This window comes from Thermobia domestica, chromosome 4, assembly GCF_964235325.1.
Source record: "Thermobia domestica chromosome 4, izTheDome1.hap1.1, whole genome shotgun sequence".
Taxonomy (NCBI): Eukaryota; Metazoa; Arthropoda; class Insecta; order Zygentoma; family Lepismatidae; genus Thermobia; species Thermobia domestica.
In genome coordinates this window covers 26,378,201-26,393,604 of record NC_137457.1, presented here as the reverse complement: position 1 = coordinate 26,393,604, position 15,404 = coordinate 26,378,201, and the positions used below count along the sequence as shown (strand labels likewise).

At 39.5% G+C, this 15,404-nt stretch overlaps 1 protein-coding gene across 1 annotated transcript in view; it reads right to left on the bottom strand.

The window, feature by feature from the left end:
• Window positions 1-15,404, bottom strand: part of LOC145682709 (uncharacterized) — a 149,901-nt gene that overhangs the window by 32,777 nt on the left and 101,720 nt on the right. The gene's annotated exons all lie outside the window — the stretch shown is intronic.

Sequence of the window (15,404 nt, the reverse complement as noted above, 5' to 3'; positions counted from 1 at the left end):
AATGCCATTATTGATTGAAGATAGGAATGCTAATGCTGTATTAGATTCCGCTTCGCAGATATCAATAATTAGAGAGGATTTAGTTTCACCTAAGGCTAAGGCTTAGATATTTAATATTGGCAAACAAATAAAAGGAATTACTCAGAATTCTCTTTTGATAAACAAGATAGCAATTGTACGTTTCAAAATTAATGAGAGAACATTCCATCATGCATTTCGCGTGTTAAGTAATTTTTCCCAAGACATGTTAGGGAATGACTTCTTGGTACCTCAGAGAGCCCAAATTGATTTGAATAAGAACGTTTTATTGTTAAGGAGACTTGGAACCCCTCCTAGATTTGCTCTAAGAGATATTTCAAAGGAACTGTCAGCACAAGCTAGTAATTTGGTTTGTAATAGAGGCCCCAAATAACTCACTCCGTCACAAATGAAGTTTCGTGAAAAATACTTAACTCTAGCGATACCGCGAGCGTAGCGAGCGGGGGAAAAAATTAGAATGGGACTGAAGCCTATAATATAATAAGTTAATTGCTATATTTTAGTATTAACCCATTTGGGACCAACTTTTTGTTCATGCAGAAAAACTGTTTCAAGTGACATATTTGTACACTTTAGTCAAACGGCACTTGCACTACTAAACTCCCACAAAGGATGATTGACTGTTGTCAGATCACTTGTCAAGAAAAGCCCAACCGCACCAGCACAAATCACTCACTTTGATATATTGTTCCAATAATGGAACAGCGGTCCCAAATGGGTTAAAGAGAGCGGAGCTTGGGCTCCATTGGCTCTGCCCTTAATCCGCTCAAGGTTTCAACCCGCTCTGAGTAGCCCCAGAACAGAAGATTAACACCCTCGTCTTAGCTAACATCATGTGACCTTATGTTAACAACACTTCGTTGCTACCACCACTTCATCTCTCATCGCATTCGTAAGTATTAATAGAAATAAATCAATAAATAAATGATTCCTGATACCCTCTCCTAATATCTTTCTACTACACATAAACTTATGTCACTGACCCAAGAGAAGGCGTTACTTTCTGTGGACCGCCCATCTATTGATGGGAATGAAACTGCACTTAAAAAAACACACAAAAAAATTGCCCCAGAGTAGACGCCGCCCATCTTCGGATGGGAATGAAATTACACATACAAAATATATAATAAAAATTCCCTTTTTTCCAATTTCTATTAATATATCTCAAAACATATGGATACAAACAATAAAACAATTCATTTTATACGTTGTATTAATTAACCTTAATTTGGTACACGAACGACATTTCTACCTCTACACTGTGAGATACCCTCCAATTTCCGACAGTGACCATACTGAAGACATCATACATCTCCTAAACCAGTGGTTCCCAAACATTCTGATAATGCTCTCAAACATTCTGATAATGCAAGGGGGCCCACAGGCCACTCTGTCATTCGGGAAGTGGTTTGTGGGCCCCCTTGCAAAGCTACCTGAAATTTCTGAGTATTAAAAAAATATACTAATTAGAATTTTAAAAAAAAATATTATTGTTTCAGAGTTGTTCTTATCTTTACTGGAAAGAAAGCTGTTAAAACCAATGTTGTGTGTATATGTCGTTTTGATATTTTTTTTTATCTTTTCACAAACTGATTGAATCAAAGCAGTGTTGGGCAAATTTCAATTGAATTAACAATTAACAATTAATCTGTAAATTTAATTGTTAATTGCAATTAACAATTGAAATAAGTAATGGTTAATTGTTAATTGCAGTTGGCCATTAAAAAAGGAGAATCAATTGCAATTGATCAATTGATTGAAAGTAATTGCAGTGGAAAGTAATTGCAATTGAATTCTGTAATTCAATTGCAATTGAAATTAATTGCCAATTGATTCAATTGCAATTGATTTCCACAGCAATTACTTTCAATTGATTGATCAATTGCAATTGATTTTCACTGATTAATTTTCAACACTGTAGTTCAGAGAGGGCGTGGGGCAATGAAAACTTTAGCCACGACCAATTGACTCACCACCCGTCGTGACCCACGACCCACCGTGACCCACTCTGACCCACCACCCACCATAAATCACTCTTACCCACTGTGACCCACAGACCAGCCAAAACCCATTGTCATCAACTCTGACCCATGATTCACGCCCTCTTCTCTACTGACTAAAGAGTTTAAACTTGTAATAAAGCAAGCCTATAAAATTATCACTCATCGGAGTTTGAATTTCTACGATCAATCGCTCAAGCATCGCACTAATACAATAACGGCGGATCTGACCTTTCTAATATAAATAAAATAGTTTGTTCGTGTGTCTGTGTGTCTATCTTTGTGCGGCCTGTGGATGAGACGAGTGGAAAGGAACTTTTCAAAATTTGGTCACGGGTAGCTTGGTCTAGGCCCCAGACCAAGACGAAGAGCTTTTTTTTTTTTAATTCCTTACTAGGGGGTCTCCAGGAGACGTTTACCGGGACCGGCCTGGGGACCAGACAAGTCGACCGAGAGTTACCAAATTTTGGTCAAAGATACCTTGGTCCAGGTCCCACACCAAGGCAAAGCTTTTTCGAAAAAATTCGAACCAGGGGGTCTCAGGGGGGCGTTTACCGGGACATGTAAAAGTAGTAGAAAATGACCGATATCAGTGTCGATTTCATAGTTTTCGCGGTCGCTGAGATCAATGGTGAAACTCCGATCGCATTAACTTCCAAATTCACCGTATTCTGCTACGGGCCGTGGGTCAATGGGGGTGGGATACCGAAACGTACAAGTAATCCAAAATGACCGATATTAGTGTCAAATCCATAGTTTTCGGTGACAATCAATGGTGACACTACCATTAGCGATGACTTTCAAATTCATCCACCGTTGTATGCGAGCCTTGGGTCACCAGAGGGGGGAATTCCGAGACATGTAAAAAAATAATCGAAAATCACCGATATTAATGTCAAATTCATAGTTTTCGGGGTAGCTGAGCTCATTGGTGAAACTCAAGACCGCGTTTACTTTCACATTTAGCCCCCATCAGATAAGAAACGGGGGCATTATGAAGGGGATCACGAGACATGTAAAAATAATCCACAATGACCGATGTCAAACCCGTAGTTTTCGCGGTGGCTGAGATCAATGGTGATACTTTTATTAGCGATGATTTTCAAATTTAGCCACCATTGTATGCGGGCCAGGAGTCACCGGGGGTGGGGAATTGCGAGACATGTAAAACTAATGGAAAGTGACCGATATTAGTGTCAAATCCATAGTTTTCGCTGTCGCTGAGATGAATGGTGATACTTCCACAGGCGTTGACTTCAAAATACAGCCCCCATCGGCTGCGGACCAGAGGCATTGTTTTTTTCAAAATTGTAACCAGAGGATTATAGGGATTTTTACCGGCATATGTAAAAGGTAGTAGAAAATGGCAGATGTTAGTGTCACATTCATAGTTTTCGTGGTATTAGTTGGAGGTTGGTGGGGGCCAGAGGAGATTGTTTCACAATACGAACCAAGGGGGTCTGAGGGGGCGTTCACCGGGACATGTAAAAGTAGTAGAATTTGTGTCGAATCCATATTTATCGGGGTTGCTCAGACCTATAGTGACACCCCCGATAGTGTTTACGTTCAAATTCAGCCCCATCGGCCTTCCCAATGAAAACACATGTACGTTGTTGGATATATATTCACACAAAATATATCCAATGTTAGAAATGTTTCTTAATTGTTCTCCCGTTGTTCAGTTTGTTTACATTGATATTTTATCTGATCCGTGCGAAGAACGGGCATAACATCTAGTACGAAATGGTAAAGTGTTTGTTATGGACCAAATTACAATGAATTCAATTATATAGATAATTATTATAATTATAACTAATAAATATTTCCTTGTTGAATCATAGAGCTCCTCCGTGGCTAAGCGGTTAGCGTACGCGCCTTTGGCGTGGGAAACCCGGGTTCGATTCCCGGCGGGAGCTCATGTGGTTCGGATTCCACGTTAATCAGTAGGTCCATGTCTCATATAGCCTCGCTGCTGACCGGGACGTTAAACCCCAAAAGCAATTCAAAATCAAATCAACTTGTTGAATTATACATATTTTTCAGTGGAAAAATGAATACAATTTAAAAGTCCCAAATCAACGTAAAGTAGACCAACGTGAAGGAAAAATGTATAAAATTTTCCATATAATTAAGCTTACAAACTTAAAATTTCCATGTAATTAAGCTAAATTTCGATTTTTGTGTCGTTTTGTGCGCCTATTTCCTCGTTTTCTGCGTCACCGGAAATGGAAATGAAATGAAATCTTTGAGTTTTACGTCCCACGGTTATGCCGGTTAGGCTAAAGGAGACGGTGATTATGAGAAATGAATGAAATGGTAGAATGAAGAAAGTGGGAGGAAACGGGAGAACTCCGAGAAAACCCACGCACACGGTGTTTGTCCACCACAAAGTTCACTTGGCGGGGTCTGGGATCGAACCCGGGATCCGAAATCACCGGAAATGGGTCAATGCTTTCCTACAAATATGGCGGAACAATTTAATGCTGTTCCGTCAGGAACGATTTCGAGGTCGTTTCCTTCACATCGTCTTGTGCGTGTTTTCTACCGTTTTGTAAGCCTATTTCCACGTTTTGTGAATCAATGGTAGTGGGTCAAAATGGGCATTCAATGTGGGAAGAAAACTGATCCACTCTCCCACCAGTATCGAATTTCAAGGTAGCTTTTTTCGCATTGTTTAGTGCATATTTATACCATTTCTGCGCATACTTTCACGTTTTGTAGGCCAACGAAAGTGGGTCAAAGGTGACCTACAAATATGGCAGAGAAAGACATATTCATTCCACTTTCAAGGCCCATTTTGACCCTCTTCCACTGATGCACAAAGCGACACAAATCATGTATAAAAAGTGTGAAGGAAACGACCTCATTTGATGGTGACGGAACAGCATTAAGTTATTCCGCTATACTTGTAGGCCATTTGGACCCATTTTTGTTGTCGCACTAAAGTGGAAATAGAAGCACTAAAGTGGAAATAGGAGCACAAAACGGTACAAAGCAGGTACGATACGATGCGAAAGAAACGACTCCCCAAATTCGATAGTGGGGGAACAATGGCTCTATTTTCTCACACATTGATAGACCATTTTGACGCATTTTTGGTGATGCTCAAAAGGTGGAAGTAGGCGAACAGAACGGTACAAAATACACACTAAACGATGCGAAAGAACCAACCCCGAAATTCGATAGTGGCGGAATAGTGAGCCATTTAACTCCCACTTTAAAGACCCGTTTAACTCACTTCCGGTGACGCACAAGACGACGAAGTAGGCACAGAAAACTTTTTAAAAAATAATCACTAAACGATGCGAAAGAAACGACCTAGAAATTCGATAGTGTCGGAACAATGGGTTATTTTGGTCACACTTTGGACGTCCATTTTCACACACTTCTGGTGACGCGCAAAAAATGAAAATAAGAGCACGAAACGGCACGAAATATTCGCTACTCGACGCGAAAGGAAGGACCACGAAATTCGTTAGGTATAGTGGCGGAGCAGTGGGTCATTTTCGTCCCACCTTCGAGGCCCATTTTGACCGTCTTCCAGTGACGCACAAAACGTCGAAATACGCGCACAAAAGGGTATGCAATGTGAAATTAACGACCTCGAAATTCGATAGTAGCGGAACTCTTGGTCATTTTCGTCCCATCTTGGAAGCCCATTTTGACCCACTTACGGTGACGCACGAAACGTGGAAATAAGGGCACGAAACGGCACGAAAATCCATTAGTCGATGCAAAACGAAGGATATCGAAATTCAGTAGTTGCGGAACTCTTGGTCATTTTCATCCCACCTTCGAGGCCCATTTTGACCATCTTCCAATGACGTACAAAACGTCGAAATAGGCGCATAAAAGGGTACACGATGTGAAATTAACGACCTCGAAATTCCATAGTGGCGGAACAGTGTATCATTTTCGTCCTACCTTGGAAGCCCATTTTGACCCATTTCTGGTGACGCACGAAACGTGGAAATGGGGGCACGAAACAGCACGAAAATTCAGTAGTCGATGCGAAAGGAAGGATATCGAAATTCGGTAGTGGCGGAGCAGTGGGTCATTTTCGTCCCACCTTCGAGGCCCATTTTGACCGTCTTCCAGTGACGCACAAAACATCGAAAGAGACGGACAAAAGGGTACGCGATGTGAAATTAACGACCTCGAGATTTAATAGTGGCGGAACTCTCGGTCATTTTCGTCCCATCTTGCAAGCCCATTTTGAGCCACTTCCGGTGACGCACTAAACGTGGAAATAAGGGCACGAAACGGCACGAAACGTTCACTAATTGATGCGAAAGGAAGAACCTCGAAATTCGGTAGTGGCGGAGCAGTGGGTCATTTTCGTCCCACCTTTGAGGTCCATTTTGACCGTCTTTCAGTGACGCACAAAACGTCAAAATAGACGTACAAAAGGGTACGTGATGTGAAATTAACGACCTCAAGATTTAATAGTGGCGGAACTCTTGATCGTTTTCGTCCCACCTTAGGGGACTCATTTTAACCCACTTCCGGTGACGCACTAAACGTGGAAATAAGGGCACGAAACGGCACGAAAATCCACTAGTCGATGCAAAACGAAGGATATCAAAATTCGGTAGTGGCGGAGCAGTGGGTCATTTTCGTCCCACCTTCGAGGCCCATTTTGACCGTCTTCCAGTGACGCACAAAACGTCGAAATAGACGTACAAAAGGGTACGCGATGTGAAATTAACGACCTCGAAATTTGATAGTGGCGGAACAGTGTGTCATTTTCGTCCCATCTTGGAAGCCCATTTTGACCCACTTCCGGTGACGCACTAAACGTGGAAATAAGGGCACGAAACGGCACGAAAATCCACTAGTCGATGCAAAACGAAGGATATCGAAATTCGGTAGTGGCGGAGCAGTGGGTCATTTTCGTCCCACCTTCGAGGCCCATTTTGACCGTCTTCCAGTGACGCACAAAACGTCGAAATAGACGTACAAAAGGGTACGCGATGTGAAATTAACGACCTCGAAATTTGATAGTAGCAGAACTCTCGGTCATTTCCGTCCCATCTTGGAAGCCCATTTTGACCCACTTCCGGTGACGCACGAAACGTGGAAATGGGGGGCGCGAAACAGCACGAAAATTCAGTAGTCGATGCGAAAGGAAGGATATCGAAATTCGGTAGTGGCGGAGCAGTGGGTCATTTTCGTCCCACCTTCGAGGCCCATTTTGACCGTCTTCCAGTGACGCACAAAACGTCGAAATAGACGCACAAAAGGGTACGCGATGTGAAATTAACGACCTCGAAATTTGATAGTAGCAGAACTCTCGGTCATTTCCGTCCCATCTTGGAAGCCCATTTTGACCCACTTCCGGTGACGCACGAAACGTGGAAATGGGGGGCGCGAAACAGCACGAAAATTCAGTAGTCGATGCAAAACGAAGGATATCGAAATTCGGTAGTGGAGGAGCAGTGGGTCATTTTCGTCCCACCTTCGAGGCCCATTTTGACCGTCTTCCAGTGACGCACAAAACGTCGAAATAGACGCACAAAAGGGTACGCTATGTGAAATTAACGACCTCGAAATTTGATAGTGGCGGAACAGTGTGTCATTTTCGTCCCATCTTGGAAGCCCATTTTGACCCACTTCCGGTGACGCACTAAACGTGGAAATAAGGGCACGAAACGGCACGAAAATCCACTAGTCGATGCAAAACGAAGGATATCGAAATTCGGTAGTAGCGGAGCAGTGGGTCATTTTCGTCCCACCTTCGAGGCCCATTTTGACCGTCTTCCAGTGACGCACAAAACGTCGAAATAGACGTACAAAAGGGTACGCGATGTGAAATTAACGACCTCGAGATTTAATAGTGGCGGAACTCTCGGTCATTTTCGTCCCATCTTGGAAGCCCATTTTGACCCACTTCCGGTGACGCACGAAACGTGGAAATGGGGGGCGCGAAACAGCACGAAAATTCAGTAGTCGATGCGAAAGGAAGGATATCGAAATTCGGTAGTGGCGGAGCAGTGGGTCATTTTCGTCCCACCTTCGAGGCCCATTTTGACCGTCTTCCAGTGACGCACAAAACGTCGAAATAGACGCACAAAAGGGTACGCGATGTGAAATTAACGACCTCGAAATTCGATAGTAGCAGAACTCTCGGTCATTTCCGTCCCATCTTGGAAGCCCATTTTGACCCACTTCCGGTGACGCACTAAACGTGGAAATATGGGCACGAAACGGCACGAAACATTCACTAGTTGATGCGAAAGGAAGAACCTCGAAATTCGGTAGTGGCGGAGCAGTGGGTCATTTTCGTCCCACCTTCGAGGCCCATTTTGACCGTCTTCCAGTGACGCACAAAACGTCGAAATAGACGTACAAAAGGGTACGCGATGTGAAATTAACGACCTCGAGATTTAATAGTGGCGGAACTCTTGATCGTTTTCGTCCCACCTTGGGGACTCATTTTAACCCACTTCCCACGACGTACAAAACGGAAGTAGACGCACAAAACGGCACAAAACGATGTGAAGGAAACAATCTCGAAATTCATTGGTGGCAGAAGAGCAATAACTTGTCCGCCATATTTGTAGGCCCATTTTGACCCACTTCCGGTAATGCACAAAATGTGGGAATAGGCGCATAAAGCGACACAAAACACGCACAAAAAATGCAAAACAAAGTACCTTGAAATTCGTTGGTGGCGGAACAAGTTAATGACGCCGTGAGCACCAATATACTGTAGTTCTTACCAGTTGGCGCGGTGGGTCAGTGGTAGAGCGTTCACCTCCGAAGCTTGAGGTCCCTGGTTCGATCCCAGCTCGCGCAGTTTGTACTTTGTGGTGGACAAACACCGTGCTCGTGGATTTTCTCGGGGTTCTCCCGTTTCTACCACTTTCTTCATTTCATTCATTTCCTATCATCACCGTCTCCTTTAGCCTATCCGGCATAAGCGTGAGACGTAAAACTAAAGATTTCTTATCATTTTTTGTAGTTCTTACCATCAAGGCTGAGAACTGCACGGTCCAATTTTTTAGCCAAAGTAGAAGCCCAACCGGAATAGTGATGTCAACCGACTCGGCTTGGTTCAACTGATCGTACAGCTTGAGCTGGCTTGGTTGGGATTACCCATCGACTGGGCTCAATTGAGCCAATGGCTTGAACCGGCTCGGTAAAGACGAGTCATCGGCTCGGCTCGATTGGAGCCAATGGCTCGAACCAGCTCCGTTGAAACGAGTCCATAGGCTGGGTTCGAGTCAGCTTAACTGAGCCGATGGCTCGAACTGGCTCGGTTGGGGTAAGCAATCAGCTCAATTCGGCTCGGCTCGTGTGAGCCATCGGCTGGTGCTGGCTCGGTTGGATGAGCTGTTGGCTCGGCTCACTTCTCGGTTCGGCTCGATAAGTGAATGAGCTGTGAGCGAGCCGCTTGAGCTGTTGACAACCCTAAACCCGGGTCGAGCAGTTTTGAACATGTTTGGCTGGAGTCCCATAACTTCTAACAATTTTTGGCTCGAGCCCGAATACTTGCTCCTCCTGAACTCAAACCAAGAACCTCGTGACCGATGTCCTTGCCTCCTGAAGATTTCTTGACGACCGAGATCGACAGTCAACTAATTTTTAGTATTCCGATACAAACCGCCTATATTCCATGTTTATACAGGTACACGGTGTTATAATGATAATTAATTATAGTAGTAGTAGTAGTATCATTGATTATTATATTGTCTGTGTAGGATACTTGAAAATAGTAGTACTTGGAACTACACAAAGGATTTAGCTCGAATTGGCTCGACTCGACTGGAAACTCGATCCGAATTCGAGTCGAGTTGGGGGAAATTTTTCGAGCCGAGATCTCAAGTCGAGCTCAAAGATGTCTGCTTCGAGTCGAGTCGAGTTTTAAAGAAAACTTGCTCGAACTCGCTGGCGCCCATTCCTATTGTATGCATGACGGGCATATAGAGTTCTTTCGAGGGGGATAGAACCATAAACATAATATATTTTAAAAAATACTTAGTTTCCTGGCTTTCTTCCTAGGGGGGGGGAAGGGATGGTAGGTATCCAGCATTTCTTATAAGTACCTTATTTGAAATATGTGAAACAGTAACAAGTGGACAACACAATACACACACATCTTCTTATCTTCAGTTTTAATTGCTGATTTCAATTGCAATTAACAATTACAATTAACAATTACAAGTTTCAATTGTCAATTGCAATTAACAATTAAATGTTTCAATTGCACCCTTTGCAATTGACAATTAACAATTAAAAGTTTCAATTGCCTGGTGACCAATTAACAATTAACAATTGACGAAAATTTAATTGCAAATTTTATGATTGAATTCAATTGCAATTGAAATTAATTGTCAATTACAAATTGAAATCAATTGCAATTGAAATCAATTGCAATTGATTTTCAGAGCAATTACTTTCAATTGATTGATCAATTGCAATTGATTTCAATTGATTTTGCCCAACACTGAATCAAAGTAATATTCTTATTTCTCTGTTGTGATCTATCTTCCAAGGCAATTTTACAGTAACTGCACGCAATTCAAGAGTTACTCGAAGTGGCGAATCTAGAAACATATTTTGGGAGGCGTTTGTCATTTTTTTTTAGAAATCCCAGAATTGAGGTAGAGACTTAATGTTTATAAGCCTAGGAATGAATCACATTTACTTTTTTTTTTTTTTTTTTTTTTTTAAATCTAGAATTGGTGGCAGTGGTGAAAGCTTTCTACCACTTGAAGGAAGATGAAATCCATGAAATTTCGAGGCTTCATGCAGTTAATGTACAAGTGCTTTTGAAAAAGTACCTTAGCAAAGAAGGAATTTATTTCACTTGAAGTAGTTCTAATAACGGCTGACCGGCTTCAAGGTAGAAATTTAGTAAAGTAGGACAACGTTTAAACTTACAAACGTAGGTGTAATTTCTAATTGCTTTCTTTTCAGTAACTGAAAAAAAAAATATTTCTGGCATAATAGCTATGAGTTCCATTTTATTACAACACATTTCAATTTTTAGGCGTCGCGAACTCCACTTTGGGAAGTACTGTCCTAAACCTCTACTGAATTCTTAGGGACTTTTTGTGAGCAATTCCTCGCAAGTAATACTACATATTCCAGTAGGTTTCTTGTTTTTATGTCTTGGTTGATCCGAAATACCCCTAATTTCCCTGTACTGTTTGCGCTTGAAGATGTAGGTTTATATTCGCGAGTTCATATTTAATACCATTCATGCAAATTTATATTAACGGACACACATTTATTATTATGAGTAGAAGTTCATGTTAATGGATTCACAATTAAAGAATGTTTATACATAGGTAATATAATTTCTTACCGATCAAAAACAGATGTGTATAAAATGCATATTAGAAATTACCAACGTAAATTGCAATAAATTACATTAAAAAACAACTTAAGTACCTAGATATGATGTGCATAAAATCACAATTGTATTGCAATATACTTTAATGATTGTCAAATCTCCGGGCGTTTAATCCGGGATTGAAATGCATTCTACGATCCAACTAACTAAATTTATGTGCTTGGTATTAAATTACCTACTGTATTATTAATTATCTATGTCATTTATAAGTAATAATATTGCACAGAATGTGTCAAAATCTATAGGACTGTCGAATAAATTTTAAAAAATACGTGATCGACTGAAATGATACATCCCTATACACAGTGGTGCCCCCCCTCAACTCCATGACGCATCCCCCCTCAATTATCTATCCGTAGGTGTTCTTCCATGAAAAAAATCTTTTCGATTAATTTTTACACCCCTTCAAACATATTTATATAGATTTTTACCCCCCCCCCAATATTTCAATGACGCAGTTTGCGTCATAGCCCCCCCTTGTGGGCACCCCTGCTATACATGTTATAGAGTTGAGAGAAAATGCTGCAGACCATGCCGTTTCCGTCAGCCATTTAAAAATCGACCATTTTGGATTCAACTTCAAAATTTTAAAAGAGCTGGAAATGTGGTATGGTTTGTGACATTTTTTCTTTCGCTTATGGCATGTACAGAAATATTTCATTCCTGTATGTCTCGTAGTTTTTCTTGGACTGTCCCAAAACTTTTGGCCCGCACTGTATATGTTGTACTTTATTTTCCTTAACAATGATTATAATTTTTCATTCTATAACGAGAGTAAAAGTTCAATTTCTTTTCATTGTTGCACCTATAATATCACATCTTTAATTTTGTTATCAATCAATGATTTGGCAAATGTGATGAATCTTAAAATAAATAGCAGTGTCGTGTACACCACTTTAGGAAGTTTGTATTTTGAGGTGTGACGTTTTCTCAATTATTATTGAAATCATAAGTGGTAGTGTATATATACCATTTATACCAGTTATATATATATACCACTTCCGGTTTTAATAGAGGCATTAAAGCAGAGATGGAATATATTCTTGGGACATTTAATGGTCTACAGGAAACAGCTTCTCTTTATATGTTACCATTTTCACTTTATAACGATCAACATTAAAACCAGAAATACTTGAGTTCTTTCACTTTGGCTTTTACTAAAGATATTAGAGTTGTGGTACAATATATTCATGCAACGCCTAACTGATTAAAGGAAACATCTTCTCGCTAGCTATTACGATTTTTTCTTTGTATGATATTTAACATTAAAACTGGAAGTGGTTAGTTTCTGCTATTTCCAGTTTAAATACAAAGTTAGAGTAAAGGCGAAATACATTCATGTGATGCTTAATTGATTGCAGAAAATCGATTCTTGCTATCTGTAACTGTTCTCACTCAATAACGAACAACGTAATTTCGAAAGAGACTAATTTCTGCCACTTCCGATTTTAGTAGACATATTTGAGTGGATACAGAATATATTTTTGGGACGGTTAATTGATGACAAAAAAAAAAAACTTCTTGTTACTATGTATTACCGTGTCTATTATATAGCGATCTATGTTAAAATCGGAACTGGTTAATTTGTACCACTTCCTCTTTGAATAGAGGGTTACGAAAGAAGATGGTATCTACTCTTAGACCACTAAATTCACTTCAGAAAAACGCTTCGTGCTATCTGCTATCGTTTTTGTTCTATGTGGATCAATAATGAAACCGAAATTTAAAATGGATTTTGAACCATTTCCTAGAGACTTGTGGATGGAGACGTAATGAATTTTTGGAATGTTTAACCCATTGCAGGAAACCACATCACTGTATCCACTACCAGTTTTGCTCTATAGCCAGATATTGTTAATTTATACCATTTCCTGTTTGAGCATCAGGTCCGAAAACGAACTTTGTTCTTAACTTATGCCTCTCTATAGTCTACTTCGAATTTGGTAATGATTAGTCAAGTGGTTTTGAGACCTTTTGTCTTCACAAAAATATATAAAGCAGTTTCGCTAAAGCAAACTCGTTAATTAGTTTCGTTGGAAATTAACTCTACAATGAATTCTGTTTTGAACTTTATAAAAACAACACTTCGTCGAGAAGATAGCAGTAATTTGTGTGTACTGCTGGGGACATTTTTGAAAAAGAAAGCATATTCACCATACTTGTTCAAAATATTACAACATATTCCCTCTATACCAGTCCGCAAAATACGTATAGAACAAATATTTGGCGTAAAGAAAAGCTTTATGATCAAATGATAGAATGTCTACAGAACATATGATGAAGGATATTTATTTGATAGAAATATAGATAGAATTATTCCACAATATTCTAGTTAAAAGAAACACAAAAAGGGTCAGTTATGATTTCGAGATATACATCTCATTATACTGAATCGACCTGTTCCAAAGTGGTTCTTGCCCATTTACAGAAAATCCCAGAAAACCTAGAGGAACTCTAGGATCGATGCGTTTTGTAGAACTGGAAATACATGAGGATATTCAGGTTTTTAACATGAACACACTGCAGTATTCTCAGTTTTACAAACCATGAAGATCCTTCATTTTATAAAGTTTTCTGGAATTTTCTGTAAGTGGACAAGAGGCGTTTTCGAACTGGCCTACTCAACTATACTGTGTTTACTGTAATCATTTTATTGCCATAGCTTCAAAATTTGAAAACTGAATTCTTGAAATTAAATAAAAGTCAGAGATTTACCTGGAATAAAATATATACCGGAACCACTTCCAAGGTATACACACGGCTTACGAGACAATTTCTTACTGAAGTACAGAATATCTAAGATAAATATTTTCCGGAACGGTTCCGGTCCGTAGCGGTCTAGCTAAACCGCTGACAAAAGTAATTTTAGAAAGGGAAAGAGAGCTGATAGAATCATTGAATCTCACGCACTAAAAACTAGGTTAGACGATGTAAATAATCAAAAAGCAATGCGAAAATATACATAAGTGTATGAAAAGAATAGGACAGTTAAAAGACAAAAATTTACAGGTTATAAACAACTAACAGACACTCTAATTGAGATAAGAGAACTCGAAAAAAGTGGTATAATTATTGAAATGCTAATATGTAGTGTACCAGGAAAGCAGAATGAATCCACTTAAAAATTATTGATTACGTTTATAGCATATTATATGTATAGGTCAAGGTGGATCAATTGATGTCTGTCATAAGCTTAAAAAAAACTTCCCTATCAAATGAAGGAGGTATTATTATTAACTTTTTAAGGAGAGAGAGAAAAAGACTTTTTTGCTAAAAGTAAAACAAAATTTGAATATAAGCCTATTGTATTACATGAGCAAATGTATAGTTCTTATTAATCAGAGCTTAATTGCCTATCGTAGGTTAAAGATGCTAGGAAATTGAAACATGAATATATCTACTCTGATTTGTGGGCATATGATACAGGCGAATCTTCCTGAACATACTGTAATTCAAGTGTAAACTATGGAAGATTTTATTGTATTATCGTAAGCAAAGAATTTCAGCAAACATTTCAACATAAAATAAAGTAATGCACACGAATGCAATAAATAAATCAACTATATTATCAAAATGTCACAGGTGTAAGAAAGAAAATTTGTAATTTGTATTTAAGTACTGTAAAATGTGATTTTCGTATAATTATTATTACAGAAATTTTTCTTCAATGCAGTATCATTGTTTCAGAACAATTTCACAATAAGTATAAAATATTCAGAAAGGATACAATGAATAAAAGAAGTAATGACATAGCAGTTTAAAATTATTTGTTACTAACCAGTGTTAAAATAAAAAAAATAATCTTGAGAATTTGTGTTAAGGTAAATGAAAATAGCAAAATATTTTGTATGATAACTTGAGACGACGTGGACCGTCCCGAATATGTGGGTCACTTGTTATTATGGATTTATTAGGAAGTAGATGGCGCCATCTTTTATTAATATGGAGACTTGCGACCTTATTCTCCCTTCACCCTTTTCTATCCTACCTTTTTGGTCTCAAAA